Source organism: Hyperolius riggenbachi, chromosome 3, assembly GCF_040937935.1.
Source record: "Hyperolius riggenbachi isolate aHypRig1 chromosome 3, aHypRig1.pri, whole genome shotgun sequence".
Classification (NCBI taxonomy): Eukaryota; Metazoa; Chordata; class Amphibia; order Anura; family Hyperoliidae; genus Hyperolius; species Hyperolius riggenbachi.
In genome coordinates this window covers 47,249,911-47,268,759 of record NC_090648.1, presented here as the reverse complement: position 1 = coordinate 47,268,759, position 18,849 = coordinate 47,249,911, and positions in this window count along the sequence as shown.

Here is an 18,849-nt window from a genome sequence, read left to right as displayed (position 1 = left end):
ATCAGGAGAGGAGTTTGGGGGGTCATCATCCCAGCAGGACATGTTTCAGGAGGGGGAGGATGATGATGACCCGGTGACAGACAGAGACTGGGTGCCACCACCTCCAGGGGATGTCGTCCTCAGCAGCTCTGAGGAGGAGGAGGAGGATGCGCTTGTGGGCCTTGCAAGGAGGCGCATCATTGCAAGCATTGGCAGCAGTAGGCAGGTCCCACAGCCTGCTGGTGTCTCAGGCTCAGCAGCAGCAGCAGCAGCATCTGCCAGTACCACCACCAGCTGCACCCAAGCCCCCCCCCCCCCCCAACCACCACAGGGAGACAGGCGGCAGCAGCGCTTCCATGCCGTAGGGGGATGTTTCTGTCACCAATCTGGCGATTTTTCACCATGCCCACTGTGTACAGCAAGTACGCCACTTGCAACCACTGTCAGCGGAAGTTGAGCAGAGGTGCAGACCCCTTGAAGTTCAGCACCAGCTCGCTCATCAACCACCTTGCTGCGAAACATTTCCACCAGCATGAGGAGTTCCAGAGGCTGAAGGCATCTGGTGCTGGCAGTGGCACCACACCCATCACTGCACAGCCTTCAGCTGCAGCAGCAGCAGCAACAGCAGCCACCCGCCCTCCTGCTCCTCCAGCAGCACCAGCAGGAGTTCGGAAACGCACTGCTCCTCCCCCCTCTGCAACTCCTGCCGCCGACACTGAGGCCTGTTCTGGCAGCCAGTCCTCAGTGGCCTCCTCCGCTGTGTCTGCTGATTCCCGTGCCAGCAAAAGGCCACGCCAGAGCCTTTTGAGCGAGTCCTTCCAGGGGGTGGTTAGGGCTCTGCCTCCCAGCAGCCGTCGCGTGCGGCAGCTGAACGGCTTGCTGGCACGGGCCATGTGCTCCCAACTCCTGCCGTACACGCTCGTGCAGGAGGGGAGCGACATTCGTGCGCTGCTTGCTTGCGCAGCCCCAGACTGGCAGCTCCCCAGCAGACACTTCTTTGCCCGCAAGGCCATTCCTGCACTGCACCGCTTTGTGATGGCCAATGTGGAGCGAGGGCTGGAGCACGCGGTTGGTGAAAGGGTCCACGTCACCATGGACTCCTGGAGCAGCCGCTTCGGGACAGGCCGCTACCTGTCCTTCACTGTCCACTGGGTCAGCTTGGTGGAAAGGGGTGAGGATGGGAGAGCAGCAGCGGGCACAGCAGCAGCAGCAACACAGTGGGTGGTGCCACCCCGCAGGGTCAGGGGAACTGCAGCAGGTTCCTCCGATCCTCTGCCATCCTCCGGCACACCTGGCCAAACCCCCCGCCTCAGCAGCAGCGTGAAGGCCCGCCACTGCCAAGCGCTGCTGCACTTGGTCAGCCTTGGGAAGACCAAGCTGACGGCAACCCATGTGTTGGCCAAACTCTAGGAGCAGGAGAGGATTTGGCTGACCCCCAGAGGCCTCAGAGTCGGAGAGGTGGTGGCCGACAATGGGGCCAATCTGGTTGCCGCAATAGACAGGGGAAACCTGACCCACATCCCCTGTCTTGCCCACGTGCTGAACCTGGTGGTGCAGAAGTTCTTGCGCACCTACCAGGAGATGGGCGAACTGCTGGAAACGGCAAGGAACGTTGTGCGTCACTTCCGGCGCTCGGCTGCAGCCTGTGCGAGCCTGGAAGACGTGCAAAAGGAGCTGGATCTGCCACGCCATCGGCTGATCCTTGACGTTCCGACTCGCTGGAACTCCACCCTGGCGATGTTGGAGCATCTGGTTGAACAGAAGCACGCTGTCAACCAGTACCTTGCCCTGGCCACTGTTTCCGCCGCTCAGAGAAGGGACAAGACCAGCAACATCCCGTCCATCGTCCCCGATGATGACTGGAGGCACATGCAGCAGGTGTGCTTAGTGCTGGCTCCCTTTCTGCAGGCCACTAACATGGTGAGCAGGGACCATGCTATGGTCTGCAAGTGGGTGCCCCTGGTTTGTCTGCTGAACAGGGCCCTCGATGCTTTGCTGGAACAGGGAGCGGCAGCCTTGGACCAGCAGGAGCGGCAAGCAGCTGCACAGTCCACCTCTGAGGGGGAGGAGGAGGAGGACTTGGTGGAGGTCCCTGACCTTGCTGCTGATGAGGGGGAGCAGCACAGTGCAGCTGAGTTGGTGCGGGGGTGGAGAGAGGATGAGGCTGACGAGGCAGAGGAGGAGGATGAGGACAGCAGCACTGCCGTCGATGTGCCAGCAGACGTTGTCCGCCTCTTCCCAATGGCAGCGCACATGCTGACGTGCCTGCGCAGGGACCCCAGGGTGATCCAGATGAAGCAGAGGGAGGACATCTGGATCAGCATGATGTTGGACCCACGCCTCAAGGGGAAGTTGAGCCAGTTCCTGCCGCCTGCAGGAGGAGACCCAGCGCAACAAAAAAGGAGCTTGCAGCAGGCCCTTGTTGAGCGCTTGGAGGAAGCCTTCCCCCAGCCTTCCACCCCCACTGTCCAGCAGCCAGCACAGAGGCAGCAGCAGGCGCCTGCATCCAGCAGCAAGCGCCCCACAGACCTGCTGTCTCTCAGCCACGAGCTCTACAGGACTGTAGAGGCTCCGGCAGCAGTGACTAGAGAGGAGGTGCATGCAGCAGCATCCTCCTCCGGTCACAGCCAGCGCCTGACCCGCATGGTGGCTGACTACATGGGGTCCTACAGCGGGCTTGACAGCGATGCCCCTGTTGATCCCATGGAGTATTGGGTCAAGCGCCTGGAGATCTGGAGCGAGCTGGCGCAGCACGCCCTGGAAGTGCTGTCCTGCCCCCCTTCCAGCGTGCTGTCCGAGCGCTGCTTCAGTGCAGCTGGTGGTGTGGTCACCGAGAAACGCTCACGTCTGTCTCACAAGTCTGTGGACAGACTGACGTTTCTCAAGATGAACCAGGCATGGGTGGAAGGCGAGTTCCTGGCCCCTGTTGTCGGCGAGAGGGGGACATGAACTGGCTAAGAACCATCGTTAATGTGCCTTACCACCCTTTACCACCTCCTGGCTCCTGCTCACTAAGCCAGCCTGGTTCACTTTGACTATTACGTCGCCTGCAGCCACACATTTTACACCTACAGTGGGCTGCTGTGTACTGCCCTTCTGCTGTCTGTCTGTGTTTCCCACTGCCAGGGTACACAGATTTACCTTCTGCTGCCACTCTGCCACCAGCTATTACGTCAAACAATAGCTATATATCTGTGTAATTTGTTTTACAAACAAAACCAAAAAACCATTAAAAAAAAAAAAGGTTTAATTTTTCTGAGGTGCCCGGGTTGAAAACTGTGTTGTCCCAGTTGTGTATTGGACACGATGTGGGCTGCACGACCGCTGTCTGGGACCTCCTGTTGTGTTCATTTACGGCCTGGTATCACCGCTAGGTACCAGGGCTATTATGTCACGCTGCCTGCCTGCTGCCACACTCACACTACTCCTCCATTCCTCCTGCTGCTGCTGTCTGTCTGTGTTTCCCACTGCCAGGGTACACAGAATTACCTTCTGCTGCCACACTGCCACCAGCTATTACGTCAAACAATAGCTGCTCACATTACTCCTCCATTCCTCCTGCTGCTGCTGCTGTCGGTCTGTGTTTCCCACTGCCAGGGTACACAGAATTACATTCTGCTGCCACTCTGCCACCAGCTATTACGTCAAACAATAGCTATATATCTGTGTAATTTGTTTTACAAACAAAACCAAAAAACCATTAAAAAAAAGGTTTAATTTTTCTGAGGTGCCCGGGTTGAAAACTGTGTTGTCCCAGTTGTGTATTGGACACAATGTGGGCTGCACGACCGCTGTCTGGGACCTCCTGTTGTGTTTATTTATGGCCTGGTATCACCGCTAGGTACCAGGGCTATTATGTCACGCTGCCTGCCTGCTGCCACACTCACACTACTCCTCCATTCCTCCTGCTGCTGCTGTCTGTCTGTGTTTCCCACTGCCAGGGTACACAGAATTACTTTCTGCTGCCACACTGCCACCAGCTATTACGTCAAACAATAGCTGCTCACATTACTCCTCCATTCCTCCTGCTGCTGCTGCTGTCGGTCTGTGTTTCCCACTGCCAGGGTACACAGAATTACATTCTGCTGCCACTCTGCCACCAGCTATTACGTCAAAAAATAGCTATATCTGTGTAATTTGTTGTAAAAACAAAACAAACCCCCCCCCCCAAAAAAAAGGTTTAATTTTTCTGAGGTGCCCGGGTTGAAAACTGTGTTGTCCCAGTTGTGTATTGGACACGATGTGGGCTGCACGACCGCTGTCTGGGACCTCCTGTTGTGTTCATTTACGGCCTGGTATCACCGCTAGGTACCAGGGCTATTATGTCACGCTGCCTGCCTGCTGCCACACTCACACTACTCCTCCATTCCTCCTGCTGCTGCTGTCTGTCTGTGTTTCCCACTGCCAGGGTACACAGAATTACCTTCTGCTGCCAGTCTGCCACCAGCTATTATGTCAAATAATAGCTGCACACATAATTACTCCTCCATTCCTCCTGCTGCTGCTGCTGTCTGTCTGTGTTTCCCAACGCCAGGGTACACAGATTTACCTTCTGCTGCCACTCTGCCACCAGCTATTACGTCAAAAAATAGCTATATCTGTGTAATTGGTTGTAAAACCAAAACTACAAAACCATTACAAAAAAAAAGGTTTAATTTTTCTGAGGTGCCCGGGTTGAAAACTGTGTTGTCCCAGTTGTGTATTGGACACGATGTGGGCTGCACGACCGCTGTCTGGGACCTCCTGTTGTGTTTATTTACGGCCTGGTATCACTGCTAGGTACCAGGGCTATTATGTCACGCTGCCTGCCTGCTGCCACACTCACACTACTCCTCCATTCTTCCTGCTGCTGCTGTCTGTCTGTGTTTCCCACTGCCAGGGTACACAGATTTACCTTCTGCTGCCAGTCTGCCACCAGCTATTACGTCAAACAATAGCTGCACACATAATTACTCCTCCATTCCTCCTGCTGCTGCTGCTGTCTGTCTGTGTTTCCCAACGCCAGGGTACACAGATTTACCTTCTGCTGCCACTCTGCCACCAGCTATTACGTCAAAAAATAGCTATATCTGTGTAATTGGTTGTAAAACCAAAACTACAAAACCATTACAAAAAAAAAGGTTTAATTTTTCTGAGGTGCCCGGGTTGAAAACTGTGTTGTCCCAGTTGTGTATTGGACACGATGTGGGCTGCACGACCGCTGTCTGGGACCTCCTGTTGTGTTTATTTACGGCCTGGTATCACCGCTAGGTACCAGGGCTATTATGTCACGCTGCCTACCTGCTGCCACACTCACACTACTCCTCCATTCCTCCTGCTGATGCTGCTGTCTGTCTGTGTTTCCCACTGCCAGGGTACACAGAATTAGCTTCTGCTGCCACTCTGCCACCAGCTATTACGTCAAACAATGGCTGCTCACATAATTACTCCTCCATTCCTCCTGCTGCTGCTGTCTGTCTGTGTTTCCCAATGCCAGGGTACACAGATTTACCTTCTGCTGCCACTCTGCCACCAGCTATTACGTCAAAAAATAGCTATATCTGTGTAATTGGTTGTAAAACCAAAACTACAAAACCATTACAAAAAAAAGGTTTAATTTTTCTGAGGTGCCCGGGTTGAAAACTGTGTTGTCCCAGTTGTGTATTGGACACAATGTGGGCTGCACGACCGCTGTCTGGGACCTCCTGTTGTGTTTATTTACGGCCTGGTACCACCGCTAGGTACCAGTTCTATTATGTCACGCTGCCTACCTGCTGCCACACTCACACTACTCCTCCATTCCTCCTGCTGATGCTGCTGTCTGTCTGTGTTTCCCACTGCCAGGGTACACAGAATTACCTTCTGCTGCCAGTCTGCCACCAGCTATTACGTCAAACAATAGCTGCTCACATTACTCCTCCATTCCTCCTGCTGCTGCTGCTGTCGGTCTGTGTTTCCCACTGCCAGGGTACACAGAATTACATTCTGCTGCCACTCTGCCACCAGCTATTACGTCAAACAATAGCTATATATCTGTGTAATTTGTTTTACAAACAAAACCAAAAAACCATAAAAAAAAAGGTTTAATTTTTCTGAGGTGCCCGGGTTGAAAACTGTGTTGTCCCAGTTGTGTATTGGACACGATGTGGGCTGCACGACCGCTGTCTGGGACCTCCTGCCTGCTGTTTTTATTTACAGCCCTGGTATCACCGCTAGGTACCAGGGCTATTATGTCACGCTGCCTGCCTCATTGACTGCCTGCTGCCACACACTCATCCTCCTCCTCCTGCTGCTGAATTTACCTCCTGCTGTCTGTGTGTTTCCACTGCCAGGGAGCACATACAATGGCGCTTCCAACATGCGTGCGCCACCAGCTATTTGTTACGCTCAAAAATAGCTGCATTTCTTTAAAAAAAAAATTGAAAAGAGAAATAAGTGAAGAAGAAGACGATATAGAAGAAGATGAAGAAGATGAAGAAGAAGAAGAAAAAGAAGAAGAAGAAGGAGAAGAAGAAGAAGAAGATGAAGATGAAGAAGAAGAAGATGAAGAAGATGAAGAAGATGAAGAAGAAGATGAAGAAGATGAAGAAGAAGATGAAGAAGATGAAGAAGAAGATGAAGAAGATGAAGAAGAAGAAGATGAAGAAGAAGAAGATGAAGAAGGAGAAGAAGAAGAAGATGAAGAAGAAGAAGATGAAGAAGATGAAGAAGATGAAAAAGAAGATGAAGAAGATGAAGAAGATGAAGAAGAAGATGAAGAAGATGAAGAAGAAGATGAAGAAGATGAAGAAGAAGAAGATGAAGAAGATGAAGATGAAGAAAAAGAAGATAAAGAAGAAGAAGATGATGATGAAGAAGATGAAGAAGAAGACAATATAAAAGAAGAAGAAGAAGATATAGAAGAAGATATAGAAGAAGAAGATATAGAAGAAGAAGATATAGAAGAAGAAGAAGAAGAAGAAGATATAGAAGATAAAGAAGAAGAAGAAGAAGAAGAAGAAGAAGTATATACAGTACTGAACAAAATTCTGGACACAACTTCTCTTTTCACCTTTTTTTTTTAAAGGAACATCCCCACATAATCACTTGCTGTTGTTACTTGGAAAAAAAGATGTTTCTTGCATCATTCACCCTCAAAACAAGTGTAGGAAGCTATTTAAGGCCAATTCGAATAGTCAGCTCGAATAATGAGCTCGAATACCGACTCGAATAGTGAGCTCGAAGTCCGAGGTCGAATCGAATAGTAAAATTTATTCGACTCGAATATTCGACTGACCTCGAATAATTTACTATTCGAATTCGACCAAACTCGAATTTTGAAAAGGGGTATTTGAGCACCACTGCTCTGGTTTGCAGAGATGTAGGGAACCCATCTTTGGAGCCCAAGTCTAACAATATGTCTTCTACCTGCATGAGACATTTTGTGAGATTCAGATGTTGCTAACGGCCATTGCTGCGATTTATGTACGTCAGACTCGCCACCATTGAAATTGACCAAATAAACAGGTTTTTGTGACCCTAGGCTATGACCTCTTCGGCCTAGGGGCCCAAAACTCACCAGTCATGTTCCCCCTAAGGGTCCCTACAATGCTAGAAAATTTGCCACTGCTGAGCAATTGCCCTTTGAAAAGATGTGAGATTTTGGAAAGTGAAATATGGAGGCAATGAAAGCCTATGGGGGATTTTACCAATTTTGGACCCCTGTAACTCTGGTTTGCAGAGATGTAGGGACCCCATCTTCGGAATCCAAGTCTAACAATATGTCTTCTACCTGCAATTCAGACGTTGCTAACGGCCATGGCTGAGATTTATGTACGTCAGCATCACTACCATTGAAATTGCCCAAATAAACAGGTTTTTGTGACCCTAGGCTATGACCTCTTCGGCCTAGGACTGCATTGAACACGACCCACACATTGTGCGCATTCTGGACAACACCAATTACTGGGTTTATACCCTTCTGGATCCACGGTACAAACACAATGTTCCAAAACTGCTTGAAGAAAGAGACAGACAGGTCAAAATGGAAGAATACCAGCAGGCCCTTGTGAAGACTTTAGAGAGGAGATTGACATCCTCCCCCTCCTCTAGCCAGCTGTACGCCGACAGACTGACTTCCGCAAACCCAGGACGACCAGGAGGGCAGCAAACAACACAAGCCGCAGCTTGTGCCCAAAAGGGAATGGTATCGGCAGTGTCCTTGGAGTGGGAAAATTTTCTGACACCCATGCAGCAGCACACAGAACAGCAAGCGTGCAGATCCACCTCCAACACCGATCGCCTGGTGAAGATGGTCAAGGACTACATGTCAGATGGCATAGCTGTGTTGAACAATCCATCTGCACCCTTTAACTATTGGGTATCGAAGCTAGACACCTGGCACGAACTGGCAATGTACGCAATAGAGGTGCTGGCTTGCCCGGCAGCCAGTGTTATGTCGGAACGCTGTTTCAGTGCTGCCGGAGGCATCGTCACAGATCGGCGTATCCGCCTCTCCACAGAAAATGCAGACCGTCTGACTCAAATTAAAATGAATCAATCCTGGATTGGAAACGACAACGCAACACTCCCGGACCCCAACCAAGTAACATGAACAATGAACATCTGTGATGGGTTAGCGTTTCCGATCCCTGTTTATTGAACCTCTCATCTGTATTACATTTATGACTGCATGGCGACAAAATGCAAATTGCTATCTGCACGTTTCTTGTCCTCATGCAAGGCCTGGGTTGTTGTGTCTCAAAGCATGGCCTTCTCCTCCTGCGCCACCCTCCTCCTGTTCCATCACGTGTGCTGCTGCTGGGTTAGCGTTACCGGTCCCTTTTCCTGGAACCTCTCATCTGTATTACATTTATGACTGCATGCCGACAAAAAGCATGTTACCTGTGCAAAGAAAACAGACATTTCCCGCATTTAAAAGACAGTTTTCCCTTTGAAACTTTAAAATCGATTTTCTCAAAAACTATAAGCTCCTTTTGCTAATTGTTTTTTCCTCTTGTACCCACTCCCAAGGTGCACATACCCTGTAAATTTGGGGTATGTAACATGTAAGGAGGCTTTACAAAGCACGAAAGTTCGGGTCCCCATTGACTTCCATTATGTTCGGAGTTCGGCTCGAACACCCGAACATCGTGGCCATGTTCGGCCCGAACCCGAACATCTAGATGTTCGCCCAACACTACTAGCTACTACTACTAATATAGTTCACACTCAATTTAATTTTTTCTCACAGTCTTTAAAAAGACTTTTGTTTAATATACAGTTTTTAAAAAGTATTTTGTTTTATGTTGAAACAACTAATATGGGTTTGTCTCTCCTCTCTCCAAAACACCAGACTGAAACCCACAAGCTTTGTGACTGCACACCTCTCTTATATACAAAATGGGTGGGATAGCTGATGATAGGTAGCTAGGGAGCTGGTTAATAACGTAGGATTGGTTGTTTTTTGTTAAGACTCTAATTGGTGCTGAAATTCCTCTTTTCATGCAGAAATCCTGTTGTTTTCACTTTTAAGCTTCTGTCTAGGGTCTTCCTTCTGATTGGCTTCAAAAATCCGCATTTCGATTGAATTCCGCATAGCAATTCCAGAATTACCATTTAGCGCTATGGCAATTCCTTTCCGATGCGATGGAACGGAATTGCCAATTTCCGATCGGAATTGCGGAATTCTGAACTCGGTGAGCATCCCTACCCGTTTCAAGCTCTCTGCCTCCTGCTTCTTCAGTTTCAAGATATATTACAGCAGCTAAAAAAGTGGAGCTGTGACCCCGGGAGCAGGAAGCAGGTCCTCTCTGTACAAGCAAAGGCTTCCTGGCTTCTTCCTCCTTTGTTTCCCTCCCCTCTGCCGTGCACCAGTCTAACTGGCCACTGCTCCTGGGTTGTGTTCACTGTTTTGGAGAAAGTTTATACTATCTAATTATACTGTATATTATTCTTTTTATTAAGTATTTACATAGCGCTGTCATCTTCTGCAGCACTGTACAGAATATATAGTCTTGTCACTTGATCTTCCTTAACTATATGACAAGGACTCTGAACTCCTCTGAAGTGTTCATATGCAAATTTATCTTACAGAGGGAAATTATTTTTCATCCATTGACGTTATTGTACATATGACTCCAATCAAGCCTACCATAAATGCTTATTTCTACGCAGTGCTGGATAGGTTGACATAAAGCTTGGTGCTGTATAAAAAGGATGCTTTGCTCCTCTTTCCCTATTACTAATGAAAACAGAATCGGTTTCACTGGACAGCTGCAACAATGAAGCTGACACCAGTGATTGTGACTCTATGTTTGGTCATTTTGGACACTAAAGTAACAGGTAAAGTCCGTATTCAAGCATTCCTTTATGACTGTGTGATATATTTTAGAATGTATTTGTTGAACTCCACACCAATTCAATTGTTAATCTTAATTTAATGAAGCATAAACATTACAATTAAATAGAACTGCAGGACAAAGCAGTCCACTGTTTTGGGTTCCTGTCCACTGTTTTGGACTCCTGCCCTTCTACAAGTTGCCCCAGAACTGGGCAACTTGAAGAAATGACTGTTTTACCCTATAGTTCTTTTTTAATGTTTGTCATTTTTATGCTACAATAAATTAAGATTAACAAATGAAGTTGTGCGGAGTTCAACAAATATGTTCTATTGGATTTCCTGTGGTATTCCGGGTACTGGTGTTCTGCATGCTTCACCCTCTCTGTGGTTTGGGCCAAGTAGTGCATTCTCATTGACTGAGCTATATATGTGAGATATTTTTGCATGGGTTTTTTTTAGAAGTTTTGGTGTATGCTGTTTATTTTGTTTGTTTGTATATAATAATAATAATGATAATAACAAAGTCTACAAAAAGTTATAATAATAGTAAGAAAGAATAACTACTTTGGGTTGATTTTAAATTATTTCAATGGTAGATATGCTAAACCTCCATTTAAGGATGGATGGAACTGTAAAATTCTGAAACTGCCCAAATTCTAAAGTTTTGCATGAAATTCTTGTATGTTGAAATGTAACATTTCTAATTTGTTCTGAATATATTTTTGCACAAACTGTAAGGTTAAATAGGGTTAGTGTGAATTTTGCAAAAATATATTTTAATAGGTTACAATTTTGTTGATAATTTTTGCATTTACACTTACAATTTTCATTCATGTCACTTGAGCATTCTCAGCAGACTTTTTTCATGATCAACGTGCAACAATTATTGAAAATAATGCTTACTTAACCATTCCGGCCACCTGGACATGATTGTCACGTCCAGGCGGCTGCTGACTTGCTGTTGCGCGCATCTGCCCGCTACCACACGAGATCGCGCACCCGCGTGCGCCTGTGCCGCCCACTGGCAGCCCGGAGATCAATGAATGGGAACATAGTTTCCTTTCTTTGATCTAAGTCCCCGGCAGAAAAACCAACGGCTTCTTATCAGAGGCCGTGGTCTTTCTGACAAAATAAAAGTTTCCCATCCTCTATATGCTTCCTGGAATCGAGCATTTCACTTTCAGGGCAAAAGAAAATATCTCACTGTGGCCATCTTGTGGCCAAGTAGTAAAACTACATCTACATACATTTTTTTAATAAAATAAACCCACGTTATTACATTTAAAATCAACTGTTTAACTCCCACACCAAAAATTACCCCAAAAAATAAAAACAATACAATAAAAAAACAAACACATAAATAGTTACCTAAGGGTCTGAACTTTTTTAATATGCATATGAATATGGTATATTGCAAACATTTTTTAAAATATAAGCTTGTAAATAGTGATGGACGCAAATTTGAAAAAAATGCACCTTTATTTCCAAATAAAATATTGTCGCCATACATTGTGATAGGCACATAATTTAAATGATGTAATAACCAGGACAAATGGGCAAATAAAATACATAGGTTTCAATTATGGTACCATGCACTATTTTTAAGCTACAATGGCTAAAAACTGAGAAATAATGAAATGTTGCCATTTTTTCCTAATATTCCTGTTAAAATGCATTTAGAAAAAAATAATTCTCAGCAAAATGTACCACCCAAAGAAAGCCTAATTGGTGGCAGAATAAACAAGATATAGATCAATTAATTGTGATATTTAGTGATAAAGTTATTGGCAAATGAATGGGAGGTGAAAATTGCACTGATGCATAAAGTGAAAAATACCCGTGGGCTGAAATGGTTAAGGTGCTCGAGGGACAGGGATGTAAAAGATTCTAATTTTATTCCAAATTCAGACTCAACAATTCAGACTCAATCCAGATGCAAAACTCACCGTTCCTTCCTTCTTCTCTTTCTTTCTTTCTTTCTTTCTCTCCTTTTTTACTTTCTTTTTGCACAATTTTTTTTCCACAAAAAATAATTGTATTTATAAAAATTATCGCAATTAGAAAATGTTGTGTATACTGTACATGATTCCAATTGTAATTACGAAAATGATGCAAAATTTCACAGAATTGTAATTAGCACATTACGACCATCACTAGTTACCATTGCTTCCTAATGCTAAGCTCCCCCTACACTAACACTAGCCCTCCCTGCCTAAGGGAGGGTTCTTGGCTGTGGCCGAGGTGCAGAGGACAGCATGGAAAGCCCCTGCAGGAGAGGCTTCTTTCTCCTTAGGTTAGTATTTGTCTCTTGACCCAAGGTTTGACTCTGGTTCTCTTTAATACTACTAAATTCAGCTGGGATGACAAAGGGTCCAGCCAAAATTTTGCTAGAGGGTTCAGTCATTTCTAGTTATGTTTCCTTTGACCACATTGCAAAAATGTACGCGTTAATGTAAATATTTTCTCAAGTAGCATTTTTGGATGCAAAAATTACTTTGGTGAAAATTCGCAAACAACACTGCCCTGCTGGATAGTTTTAAAGCTAATGGAAATTAAAAAAAAAAAATCAACCAGATACTTACCTAAAGAGAGGGAAGGCTCTGGGTCCTATATAGCCTTCATGCTCCTCTCTCTGTCCTCTGGTTTAAGTGCCAGTTCCCCGTTTGAATCCCCCGCCATGATGGGCTTCGGAAGTCATCGGGAGCCCGAGTGCTCCCAGAGAAGAGCAGTTCCATATTGTGCATGTGTGAGTGTGGGAGAGAGCGCGCTAGCGCAGGTGCAGTATGGAGCCGAGCCACCTGTCTTCGGGAGCACTCGGGCTGTAGAAGACTTCTAAAGGCTCTTTCAGTGGCAGAAAGCAGTATTTGACCAATTGATCGAATACTGCTTCCGGGGAAAGCAGCTCTGTAACGGGAGAACTGTGAGAGGAGCGAGAAGGCTCTATAGGGCCCAGATACTTACCTCTGCTTAGGTAAGTATCTGTTTGATTTATTTTTTATCAATTCCCATTCACTTTAAAGGGGTATTCCACTGACATATTTCTGCAGGAGAAAAGCATGTCATGCTGCAAGTAGGATCCATGGATCCCTCCCCACCACCACCACCACCACCACCACCCATTACTGATTTTGATATACTGTAAGCCACAAGTATGCTCCAGCATATATATAACATTAATAGAAATACAATTAATTCTGAACTGCCTAAAGCATTTCTGTCTCTGGTCATTACCCTAAAGAACTGAAAGAACCCGTATTTCTCATTATTACTATTACAGTGGCAAATGCTGGCTTTTTTCCCAGGTACATAGATATGAACAACACTCTTTATTATGAATAGCTTTTTTAAAAACAAAATAAGGTAAATCTCTAGTAAGAGCTTTCCTATAATATCACTCTTAAAAACAGTCCAATGTGCTCACTTTTTTGTGTGTTATTTACATTATTACTATATTTGATACATTGAAATTCTTTTTTCCCCCCTCCCCAGTCTCTTAAAGTTTGACCCCAATTTACTTAATGCATGACTTGTATAGTTTTGTTAATTTTCTTTTTATTATTATTACTATTATTATTATTTTTTTTATCACTTAAATTTCCTTACAAATATATTTATTGGCTGTGCAATTCCTACTAAGTTTCATACTTTTTAAAATGACAGCATCAACCACAACAGCACCAACTGCAACAGATATTAGTAATTCCAGTACTTCGGAAATATTGTCTGCAACAACAAGCACAACAGCTACAGTCCAAACATCATCTGCCAAATTACATACAGCAGTAACATCATCTGCAGCATCAACCACATTACCTACAGCAGAAACTACATCTGCAGGACAAACCACAAAAGCTACAGTGAAAACATCATCTGCAGCACCAACCACCTTAACTACAGCAAAAACTACATCTGCAGCACCAATCACAGCTACAGTCAAAACATCATCTGCAGCACCAACCACAACAGCACAAACATTATTTACAGCACCAACTGCAACAGATACCAGTACTTCCAGTACTTCAGAAATATTGTCTGCAACAACAAGCACAACAGCTACAGTAAAAACATCATCTGCCAAATTACCTAAAGCAGAAACATCATCTGCAGCATCAACCACATTACCTACAGCAGAAACTACATCTGCAGGACAAACCACAAAAGCTACAGTGAAAACATCATCTGCAGCACCAAACACATTAACTACAGCAGAAACTTCATCTGCAGCACCAACCACAACAGCTACAGTCAAAACATCATCTGCAGCACCAACCACAACAGCTACAGTCAAAACATCATCTGCAGCACCAACCACAACAGCTACAGTCAAAACATCATCTGCAGCAGCAACCACAACAGCTACAGTTGAAACATCTGCAGCATCAACAACCACATTACCTATAGTGAAAACTTCATCTGCAGCACTAACCACAACAGCTGAAGCAGAAAAATCATCTGTAGCACCAACCACAACAGCTAAAGCAGAAACAATATCTGCAGCATCAACCACAACAGCTACAGCAGAAACATCATCCGCAGCATTAACCACAACAGCAAGAGCAGAACCATCATCTGCAGCACCAACCACAACAGCTACAAAAGAAACATCAACTGCAGCAGCAACCACAACAGCTACATTTGAAACATCAGCAGAAGCATCAACAACCACATTACCTATAGCGAAAACTTCATCTGCAGCACTAACCACAACAGCTGAAGCAGAAAAATCATCTGTAGCATCAACCACAACAGCTAAAGCAGAAACATCATCTGCAGCATCAACTACAACAGCTAGAGCAGAAGCATCATCTACAGCATCAAACCCAACAGCTACAGCAGGAACATCATTTGCAGCATCAACCACATCAGCTAAAGCAGAAACATCAACTGGAGCACCAACCACAAAAGCAGAAACATTATCGGCAGCACCAACCACAACAGCCAGTGCAAAAACATCATCTGCAGCACCAACCACAACAGCCAGAGTAGAAACATCATCAGCATCATCAACCACAACAGTTACAACAGAAACATCCTCTGCAGCATTAACCACAACAGCTACATCAGGAACATCAACTGAAGCACCAACCACAACAGCAGAAACATCATCTGCAGCACCAATGACAACAGCTAGAGTAGAAACATCATCTGAAACACCAACCACAACAGCTAGAGCAGGGTCATCATTTGCAGCATCAACCACACTACCTACAGCAGAAGCATCATCGGCAGCATCAACCACAACAGCTACAGTTAACACATCATCTGCAACATCAACCAAGTTGACTATAGCAGAAACAACATCTGCAAAATTAACCACAACAGCTAGGGTAGAAACATCATCTGCAGCACCAACCACAACAGCTATAGCAGAAGCATCATCTGCAGGCCCAACTACAACAGCGAAAGCAGAAACATCATCTACAGCACCAACAACAGCCAGAACAGAAAAATCATCTGCAGCACCAACCACAACAGCCAGAGCTGAAACATTATCTGCAGCACAAACCACAACAGCTAAAGAAGAAACATCAACTGCAGCATCAACCACAACAGCTAGAGAAGAAACATCATCTGCACCACCGACCACAACAGCTAAAGCAGAAACATCATTTGCATCACCAACCACAACAGCCAGTGCAGAAATATCATCTGCAGCACCAACCAAAACAGCCAGTGCAGAAACATCATCTGCAGCACCAACGACAACAGCTAGAGTAGAAACATCATCTGAAACACCAACAACAACAGCTAGAATAGAAACATCATCTGCAGCACCAACCACAACAGCTAGAATAGAAACATCATCTGCAGCACCAACCACAACAGCTATAGGAGAAACATCATCTGCAGCACCAACCACAACAGCTAGAGCAGAAACATCATCGGCAGCACCAACAACAACAGCCAGAGCAGAAACATCATCTGCGGCGCCAACCACAACAGCCAGAGCAGAAACATCATCTGCAGCAACAACCACAACAGCCAGTGCAGAAACATCATCTGCAGCACCAACGACAACAGCTAAAGTAGAAACATCATCTGCAGTACCAACCACAACAGCTAGAGCAGAAACATCTAATGCAGCACCAACCACAACAGCTATAGGAGAAACATCATCTGCAGCACTTACCATAACAGCTAAAACAGAAACATCATCAGAAGCACTAACCACAACAGCTAAAGCAGAAACATCATCTACAGCACCAACCACAACAGCTAAAGCAGAAACATCATCTGCAGCACCAACAACAACAGCGAGAACAGAAAAATCATCTGCAGCATCTACCACGCTACCTACAGCAGAAATTTCATCAGCAGCATCAACCACAACAGCTACAGTTGACACATCATCTGCGGCATCAACAACATTGACTATAGCCGAAACAACATCTGCAACATTAACCACAACAACTAGAGCAGAAACATCATCTGCAGGCCCAACCACAACAGCTAAAGCAGAAACATCATCTGCAGCACCAACAACAACAGCTACAGCAGAAATATCATCTGCAGCACCAACCACAACAGCTAAAGCAGAAACATCATCTGTAGCACTAACCACAACAACTAAAGCAGAAACATCATCTGCAGCACCAACAACAACAGCCAGAGCAGAAACGTCATCTGCAGCACAAACCACAACAGCTAGAGCAGAAACATCTAACGCAGCACCAACCACAACAGCTATAGGAGAAACATCATCGGCAGCACTAACCACAACAGCTAGAGCAGAAACATCATCTGCAGCACCAAGCACAACAGCTAGAGCAGAAACATCTAATGCAGCATCAACCACAACAGCTACAGGAGAAACATCATCGGCAGCACTAACCACAACAGCTAGAGCAGAAACATCAACTGCAGCACCAACAACAACAGCTAGAGCAGAAACGTCATCTGCAGCACAAACCACAACAGCTAGAGCAGAAACATCTAATGCAGCATCAACCACAACAGCTACAGGAGAAACATCATCGGCAGCACTAACCACAACAGCTAGAGCAGAAACATCATCTGCAGCACCAAGCACAACAGCTAGAGCAGAAACATCAACTGCTGCTCCAACAACAGCTAAAGTAGAAACATCATCTGCAGCATCAACCGCATTGCCCACGGCAGAAATATCATCTGCTGCATTAACCACAACATCCAGAGCAGAAACATCATCTGCAGCACCAACAACAACATTTTCTGCAGCACCAACCACAACAGCTAAAGCAGAAACATCTAATGCAGCATCAACCACAACAGCTATAGGAGAAACATCATCGGCAGCACCAACCACAACAGGTAGAGCAGAAACATCATCTGCAGCACCAACAACAACAGCCAGAGCAGAAACATCATCTGCGGCACCAAGCACAACAGCCAGAGCAGAAACATCATCTTCAGCACCAACCACAACATTTTCTGCAGCACCAACCACAACAGCTAAAGCAGAAACATCTAATGCAGCATCAACCACAACAGCTATAGGAGAAACATCATCGGCAGCACCAACCACAACAGGTAGAGCAGAAACATCATCTGCAGCACCAACTACAACAGCCAGAACAGAAATATCAACTGCAGCACAAACCACAACAGCTAGAGCAGAAACATCATCTGCAGCACCAACAACAACAGCTAAAGTAGAAACATCATCTGCAGCATCAACCACATTGCCCATGGCAGAAATATCATCTGCAGCATTAACAACAATTAGAGCAGAAACATCATCTGCAGCACCAACAACAACAACAGCTAAAGCAGAAACATCATCTGCAGCATCAACCACAACAGCTAGAGCAGAAACATCAACTGCAGCACCAACAACAACAGCAAAAGCAGAAACATTGTCTGCAGCCTCAACCACATTGCCTATAGCAGTAACATCATCGGCAGCACCAACAACAACAGCTATAGGAGAAATATCATCTGCAGCACTAACCACAACAGCTGGAACAGAAACATCATCTGCAGCACCATCCACAACAGTTAGAGCAGAATCATCACCTGCAACATCAAACCCAACAGCTACTGCAGAAACATCATCTGTAGCACCAACCACAACATCTAGCACAGAAACAACATCTGTAGCACCAACCACCACAGTTAGAGCAGAAACATTAACTGCAACATCAACCACAACAGCTAGAGCAGAAACATTAACTGCAGCATCAACCACAACAGCTAGAGAAGAAATATCATCTGCAGCGCCAACCACAACAGCCAGAGCAGAAACATCATCTGCAGCACCAACCACAACAGCTAGAGCAGAAACATCATCTGCAGCACTAACCACAACAGCCAGAGCAGAAACATCATCTGCAGCATCAACCACAACAGCTAGAGCAGAAACATCAACTGCAGCACCAACCACAGCAGCTATAGCAGAATCATCATCTGCAGCATCAAACCCAACAGCTACTGCTGAAAAACCATCTGCAGCATCAACCACAACATCTAGCACAGACACCTTATCTGCTGTACCAACAACAACAGCCAGAGCAGAAACATCATCTGCAGCACCAACAACAGCCAGAGCAGAAACCTTATCTGCTGCACCAACCACAACAGCTAGAGCAGAA